The sequence below is a fragment of the Mandrillus leucophaeus genome, unplaced genomic scaffold (assembly GCF_000951045.1).
Source record: "Mandrillus leucophaeus isolate KB7577 unplaced genomic scaffold, Mleu.le_1.0 Scaffold297, whole genome shotgun sequence".
Classification (NCBI taxonomy): Eukaryota; Metazoa; Chordata; class Mammalia; order Primates; family Cercopithecidae; genus Mandrillus; species Mandrillus leucophaeus.
The window spans coordinates 2,119,890-2,128,269 of record NW_012103109.1 but is presented as its reverse complement, the minus strand read 5'-3'; positions in this window follow the sequence as shown (position 1 = coordinate 2,128,269).

Below are 8,380 nucleotides of genomic sequence, written 5' to 3'. Positions count from 1 at the left end.
TGGGAAGCGCAAGACCCGGCCCCGCCACCCGCTTCTCCTCGTGGCTCCTAGAACACCTCTACCTACCAGCGCCCCACAGAGAGCAAGCGCGCGCGGGGGTATGGAGGGCACCCAGGCCAGAGCAAGCACACCAGGGCCGGCTGCGTGCTGCTAGCGAACCTGAGCCCATTGGCCGCAGCGTTTCCATCCGTGATGTGGCAGCCAAAGTGTGCCAGGGAGAAGCCCTGGGAAGTTCAGGAACCTATCTCCCACCCACCCTAGGCAGAGAAGGCAAGGACCCGCGAGCCCCCACTAGATACCCCACAAGGGCACCCGGGTCAGCGGAGGCTGCTGCTGCCCCTCTTTCCTGGAAGGCAGCACCAAGGCTGAGCTAAGCCGCTTGCTGAAAGTCGGACAGGACAAAACCTGGAACCGCAATGGGGGAAGCTGGTGCAACCGAGATCCTTCCAGCCTGGGCATCAAGACGCTCTAAGTGGTGATCTAACAGCATGGGAGTTGAGTAGGGTCCTGGGGAAGCAAAAGCCACAGCTTTAAGATGGACGCTCCTGGTGTGGGCTAGATTGTTTCAAGGAACCCAGGGCCGACATGAGAGGGGGACCACAGATCCTTCGCTAACCCCTCCAAGGGGTCCGAGGCTTGCACATGATGACTATCCAGGAGCCACAAGTACTCCCAAGTCGGGATGTGAGAGCCCAAATCTCAGGCTCTGGCACTTGGTGCTCCTCCTTGCCCCTGCAGACACGCTACTCCCTACCTGGTCTCAGGTTTGTTGGGCCCTCACTGGAGCTGTCTTTTTGGGGTTTATTTAGGTGGAGCCCCACGTGCCTTCTCCTGGCTTCCCAGCTCCAGGTCAGCTTTCCGCACACTGCTGTCATGGGCGGAGGCACTCCCCGTGGCCACCCCTTCAAAAGAACCAAAATGAAGGGGGGTGATTAGTGAGGGTGGACTGTAGTGGGGCGATTTGGGGAGGTGGGAGGTTTGAGGACAAGCCACACTATGTGAAAGGGCTGGGCTTATGCTCTTTCTTGCGGCCTGAGTTCAGTCTGGAGGGCCTCGACTCCAGGGTTTCCCAAACGGCCGTCCCAGGCCTCAGGCCTGGCTGCACCATGCAGGTCGGGGAACCGGCCTTGGGGGAGCCCTGCTCTGGCCCTGATTCAATTCCACTTCTCCTTGGTCTTTTGTGAGGGGTCGGCTTGGGACCCCAGAGGGCGCAAGAATGTGAAGGAAGGGCTTGGCTGAGAAGGGTGAAAATGAGGGCTCCTAAAAGAGAGGGGGTCGAGTTGAAGCCTTTGCCACTTCCACCACGCTCTGCTTCAGCCGTGCCTTGGGGGCCAGTCCCGGGCCTGGAGAGCCTGCAGGCACCCTCCCTTACTTGTCCCCCAAACCTTTCCCGGCCACACTCACCGCCCATAAATTCCATAAATTTGTGTGGGTGCGCACACACCTATGCCACCAAGGCATTTAACACAAACACACAAGAGCAACGAATTCGAATTCCAGAATTTTCACCAAATAAAGTTAAGCTTCACTTGGGGAAGCTCGTCCCCTGCACCTGGAGGTGGGAGAAGGCGCAGAGGAAGAAGGGGCTTGTGATATGCCCTGAGGAGCTGAAAGGAATCCCTACCCCCAGCCCTCTCGGAGGCTTCCCACGGCCGCGACCTGGAGCCCTTGTTCCGGGACTAGGAAGGCTCGGGCCTGACTCCCCGGCGACTAGACGAGCCTGCGTGGGGTGGAGGCAGCCCGAAAGCCACAAAGCAGAAATGTCTGGTTTTCCCGCCACAGCAGCCGCGGGGGTCCGATTTGCAACCGGAAAGGCCGGAGATATTGGGAATTTGGAACCGTTCATACTTTAAAGCCTATGTCCAGAAGTCACTTTCACCCCACAGTGTCTGCCCTCATGTAAATGGCCCACCCATCAGTTACCTCCCGTGAATCATGAAGACAAACAAGATCTTGTTGTTTTTCTAGAATATTCCAAAAATGAGCATCTGTGTTTGGGGCGAATTCCGGCGGGGCCGAGCTTGTTTTCTCCGACATGATGGCGCTACCAGGGCTCTGGGAGGATCTCCGGGCCAGGCGCCGGCCTAGTGACGGGGGCTGGGAGGAGCTGGGGAGGCATGGCCATTGGTGTTTCTGCGTAGAACCGCAGCCCAGGGATCCCGCGTCCGCCCCGCAGCAGTCTCGGGTTCTCCGGCGCGCCCGCTCGCCTCTCGAGAACCTAGTCCCCGCGCAGGCCTCCCCAGACCCGAGCCGGGAACACCCTCCAGTGCGGTCGCAGGACTCCGAGGGCCCTACCCAGTCGATGGCAAGAGTCGAGGCTGGATTTTCGGTGGCCGCCTGCGTTCAGTATAAATGGAACGTGCTAGGAAACTCCGATATGCAGCGATTTTCTAAACATCCCTATACCTGAACCCCGTGTGGCCACCGCCATGAGTCACGCAAGGACTGGGCGACGGAAGCTCTGAGCTTCTATTTGTAAAACACAAAATAAATCGAGAGCTGAATGAAGACAAAGCCATTTTTAAACGTTTGATTGGTGAGATCTCCCCCACTTAGCAAACACTTTCATTTTCAGAGCTGCCTGTGGCCATAAGCAGGTTCAGAAAATCGATTGTATTCCTGGGTGAATTCCACCCAGGGAAACGAGTCCTGGGAATGCGCGCCCATGTACACAGAAAGCCCACAGTTTAGAAGGAATGTATGAGTGAAAAAGAAGCGAGCATTCAGGACGCAAATGTGTTTGTAAATTTACTTTTTTGCCTTTGTGGGGATCTTCAAATTGTTTACCCTGCTTTTATTCCCTCCGTGGTGCTGCCACGGGTGCACGGACTGAGCAGGCCGCCCTTCTCCCCACTCGGAGAACTCTAAAACCTGAGGGCCTCTGCCGGAAGCTGCTGTTCGGTCCATCCGGGTTCCCAGAGGAGCCACTTTTCCTCCTACAGGTCCGGGGATTTCATCGTATCTGGATCCTTAAATTCTCTATCCCCTATGCCCAAGACTTAAGAGCCAGATCAAGATGTGGGGCTCTACTGGGGGAAAGTAGGGGAACCCAGGGTGCAGCTGGGGCCCACCCGACCAATGCTGACAGGCACCACAGACACCTCGGGCCGCCTTTCCAATATTTTGCTCAGTGTTTGGGGGACCCAAGGGGCAACGTGCCCGCACGTTGATGCAAGTGTGACCCCTGTGACTGGAATGCCGGACAGGGCTTTCCTAAGTCCCTGCATTCCGCGCATTGACTTTTCCTATCAATGAGAGAGACGCAGGCTATTGACCCAACGGCCTCCTTCTCGCCGCCTATTGTCGCGGCTCAATCACGCACTTACGGGAAGAAAAGCGAGTTTATCTTAGCTTGGAGGAGCCTCGTGTTGCGAGTGTGTGTGTGTGTGTGTGTGTGTGTGTGTGTGTGTGTGTGTCTCAAGGGTGAGGGGAATTCTGCAACCAGAACTGCGCAGATGGGTTGTGGATAGACACTTTCAAAAAGGGCCAATTTCCCCTTCACAATGAGCGCTAAGTACCTGATAAATGGGGTTGGTGTTTATTCATGAGCAGGTACTTTGGAGACGGCGATTAGAACAGCCGCCCGCGCTGCCTCGCCAAGGTACTTAAAGCTGGGCAGGTGCAGCGCGGCGCGCGGCCCCGGCGCACAAAGCCCGCGGCAGCCGTGGAGCAGGGAGGGGCGTGAATGCGGGTCGCGCCGGGCCCCGAGGGCGCGCTGCGCGCAGGCACCTTAGTCCTTTGTTCCTCACTCGAAGCCAAGGCCACTTCACCAAGGGGCGCCCCGGGAAAACCTCCCCTTTAATTACCAGGAATTTCCCTTCGTCACTCCTCTGGGAGCCCAGCCGGGCAACTATAGGTCTAGCGGTGGCGGAGACTCAGCATGTGTCCAGGCTTGGCGTTTGCATAAGTGCTGCCTGTGAGCTGTCTATTAGCTAACCAGCTAAGTAACTAACTAAAATAGGAAGAAACAGAACCCAGGCCTGGGAACCGCGCGGGCACGCGGCTCAGGTCGCCCCCGCCGCCTAGGCGCCACCTCTGGCGGTGCGGGCAACCTCGGGCTTTCAGGTTTTGTTTCAACTCCAAGGGGAGAAAATTGGGGTCTGTCTCTTTCTACAACTTCTTGGCGCGGAGGTCGTGGGACAAACCCGATCTCGCCCTCCGAGCTGCTGCGGAATCTCTAACAACTCCCAGCTTTTGCTCACGACAGGCAGCCTCTCCTCGACGCGCGCGGAGAGAGCTCAGCAAACGCCAAGGCCTTTCAGGAGAGAGCGCAGGATCCCCTGCGCTTGCGGACTGGGAGCGGGCGAAGGGACTCCTGGGGCTGCACCGGGAAATCTTGTCTGATATACCCCTAGTAGCTCAGGTGCTTGGGGTACGCAACGTCCGGAAGTCTGAGGCAATAATGGCTGGCTCACCTTCAGCCCGACTCCTCGGGCCTGCCCGGATGCTTCTTAAAAAAAAAAAAAAAAAAATCTTTTCGAAAAGCAGATCGAGATTTTTCTCCAGTGCAGAAAATCAGAGAGGAGAGACCTGTTTCAAACAAGTTGGATTCCCTCTGGGGAGAAAATTCTTTCAGAGTGATAGGAAACAAGGCAGGGGGACCTGAAGTCACCCACTGCGAAGAACCCGACGGCTCTCTCACCAGGCCCGATGCAGATTGACCAGGAGTCTGTAGATATTAACGTTCATTACAAATTTTCTTGGAACTTTGGGGTTAGAATAAATTATAGATAAAATAATTATGATTCCCTGGGAAATTCGACAACCCGGATGTAAGCGCAAACCGAAAGTGGTAATCCAGGGGCGCCTCAGGAAGGAAAACAGAGGTGGGTCGGGTGCCCACGGCCTGGACCGCGCAGCCACCAGCCAGTCCTCTACCGAGCTAGACCAGGGGCCAGATGTGCGGGCGGCCGAGATTTACTAAGAGAGCAAGGCTTCCTCTTGCATCTTTTGCCAGGACCTGAGTTAGGGTTCCAGGGTGAAGTGGTTCCTCCTCTTACAGCCTGAGTCTCCTGCGCCAAAGAGACGGGTGAGGTGGTTTGCAGGATAGTCGGGCAAGCCGCGGAGGGCCGGAGACGCGCGCGCCGCCGCGTTGACAATGCCTTACGAATAGTCTCATTGCACCAGGCCTCGGGTAAACATTACTGAGAGGTTGAGGAGCGGTGGCCTAGGCGCTCAGCTCCTTACGCCAGAAAGGCGTGTAGCCTACAATACCGGGCACAGGAAGCTAACGGCATCACCAGCCTGGGGTGGACAGAGCGCGGCCTCCCCTATGCCGGCGTCAAGATCATGGCCTGCCCCGGCAGGGGGCCCGGAATTTAGGCTGGAAGTAGAAAGTATATTGGAATGGGTGGGGGAGTGGGGGATAAAGATGACGCATCACGAAGCAGTTTTTATATTTCCATTCCCAAGACCTTTAAGGCACACTCAAGAGATGCAGGTGTGATCAGGAGGGCCACCAGTACTAACACCCACTATTGATTTTCTTCGCATGAAAGATTTAGAATAAATTACAAAATTACAATGAATGTGATTTCTAGGGAAACATATGTCCAGGTGTAATCTTTGCAGCCCCCTCCTCACCTCCTTGGGTGGGCTCTCCACCCACCTTTTCCCCCAATCCCAAATCCTAACCCCTCACCCTTCGCTGTAAGTTTGTTTTTTCTGAAATGGAGAAAAAGCTCCCCAAACTGGCAGGAAACCATAGCCTACAGAGGCATTTGAGCACATGCATTCCCGCCAGCGCAGCACCTCCCGCTTTCTGATTTGTGTATTTCACTCTGGCTAACCCCCACTGACCTTGGGTCCCCCTCAGGCAATTTAGTGACTTAGGCCAAGACCTGCCAAGCAGGAGCCCTGGGCGGGCACAACTGGGTAGATCAGACCAAATGCACCCAAATCTGACTCCAGAACCACGAAGAGCAGAACCCTTTAACCCATGAAAACTTTTATGTGGTTTTGGGGTGCGTTCGAACAGGAATCTCCAAAGAGTTTTGGTTACTCCAGCTATTATAACACAAATGCCTAATCTTTGTTTGGTGATAGAATCTCCATATCCAGCCAGGAAAGTCAGGAACATTTCATTAACCTGACATCCTCTTCACTGTCAGTTCAGTGACTGATGTAAAGCTGGTGCTACTAATGTCAAATTCTAACCAGAAACCACCAGGCTAGAAGATAGACTCCTTGACTCACAGGGTGTGGTGTAGGCTGGCCCTTCCTAAGGCTCACTTCCCATCCCAGCTCCCTCCTCACTGCAGCAACCCCCTCCATGGGGTAGGACGGTGGTAACCTTCAAGATGGAGCCTCTCTGGGGAAACTTGGAGGAAGCCCAACCCTGCCCTCTTTCCCCTAATCCTCCATCCTGTCTCTTGGTTTGTAATGAAAGGACTGAGATTTCTCTGACCCAGGACCAAACAAGGCAGGGATTAGGTAAGCATGTGATTGGGTAAGCAGGATCTTCCACCCACCTCACCCTTTGCAAAGTACCTTTACACGCAGCATCTCCTATAATCCCCCCCACTTGCCAGGCCTCCCAAGGAGGCACTGTCAGCTTCCTTCAGGAAATACAGGCTCAAAGAATGAATCTGGGTTACCTGGAGATCTCCTAGCAAGGAGAGGTAGAGCCAGGATTCCTCCTGGCATTCTGATTCCAAGTCCAGGGTGGTGGTCCTTGACCCTCCCCACACAATTCCAAGGAGGACGGGGGCATCTTTCAGGCAGCCTTATGGGATAATATGCGGACCTGACTTGGCACCAAGAGGTGAAGACATTCAATTGAATGCCACTGTCACTGAGTCCCCACTTCTGTGCAAGGTATATACCAAGAGTGGGGAGTGCAACAAATGTGGCTTCCATGGCCTCTGGCTCAGGGATGGAATAAAGCTCCCTAAATTGGCAGGAAACTATATCCTACCAAGGGCATGCCCAGAGCATGGGCAGTGCTCCACAAGGACAAGGATAGGTCTCCAAGGACCAGATATAAGGCCCATTGGCTCTCTAATTGGACACCATGGTACCTCGAGTCCACTAAGGCCTTTAGAAACTATCTGGGACTTCTTTACAGAGTAGGCAGGTGTTTTACTCTGCTGGCAGTAGAAGTAGCTAGGCCCTTGAAGAGGCTCCAGTAAGGTAAGCAGCTCTTCTCCCCAAGACCTTGACATGCAGCCCCAGTGTGAGCTCTGCTAAGAGATTACGATTCTAGTGTCCACTTTGATAATAGCCTCCAGCAAGTCCTTCTCCATCTGCTTGTTTCCTCATCTGCCAAGCGAGGGGGCTTATAAAAGAAGGTTCCTAACATCTCTAACCTGGGCCTCTAAGAAGTGTGTGTGTGTGGGCGGGGTGGCTACAAATAACTCCTTGCAGACTTCTAAGGATACTTGGAGAATGAGTTTCACCCAAAAGAAGCACACATTTCTTTCTGAAATTTGGTCAAATAAATAGCTTGATAGTGGGATAAGGCACACAGACCGTGGAGCCAGCTCCCTGGGTTCAAATCTGCCCCCAATCTGCAAGGAATAGCTATGTGGCCTTGGGTCACTTTACTCAGTCTCTCTGTGCCTCAATTTCCTCATCTCTAAATCAGAGGTCCTGGGGAGGATTAACTGGCCCAGGCTAGCTATTAATATGATTTGCCCACACCCCTGGATACAGACTTGTCCCTTCCCAGTCCTCTTGGTTTATGCCATGGACTGTCACCAATTCTACCCCTGTTCCAATGCCAGGATTTCAGCCTTCCCTGGATCCAGTATCTGGTCAGGAATGGGATGAAGAAGGCAGGCACCGGTGTGTTGCCTGCTTGACGGGTACCTTGCCTGAATAAACTTTTTACCTCGGCCTGTTACCTATTTTTGGATATGGAGAGAAATTAAGCCTGTCTCTGTCTCTCTTCTTAATAATACCCCCAAGTGGAGACAGCTGTGTGAAAACATGTGTCCTTGGCTTTAAGGGGTGAGAGAATGAGGGAGACCAAGCTGACCAGTCCCACTCATGAGGGATCCTGTCAGAGGGAGGCACAGCACAGAGTTTCTGATGTTTTTGTTCACACACAGACACACACACACACACACATACACACACACACGTCAGCTCCCTGAGGGCAGGGGCTTTTCTGTTTTGTTCTCTGCTGTATCCCCAGTGCCTAAAACAATGTCTGGCACAGAATAAACACTGAATTAAAAAATAAATATAAATTACATGAAAGGAGGCAGAAGCATTCCACTGACTAGATCTATTATAGCTATTATACGCACTACGTAGGTCAGTCTCCATTTTTAGTCAAGTTTCTGGTGGCTCCACTGAGACCTTGCGGAGGGGTCCCAAGTCATGTGCAGTTCATGAAACGTTAGCTCCTCTAGGCCCTCTAGAGACCCCGTCAGAT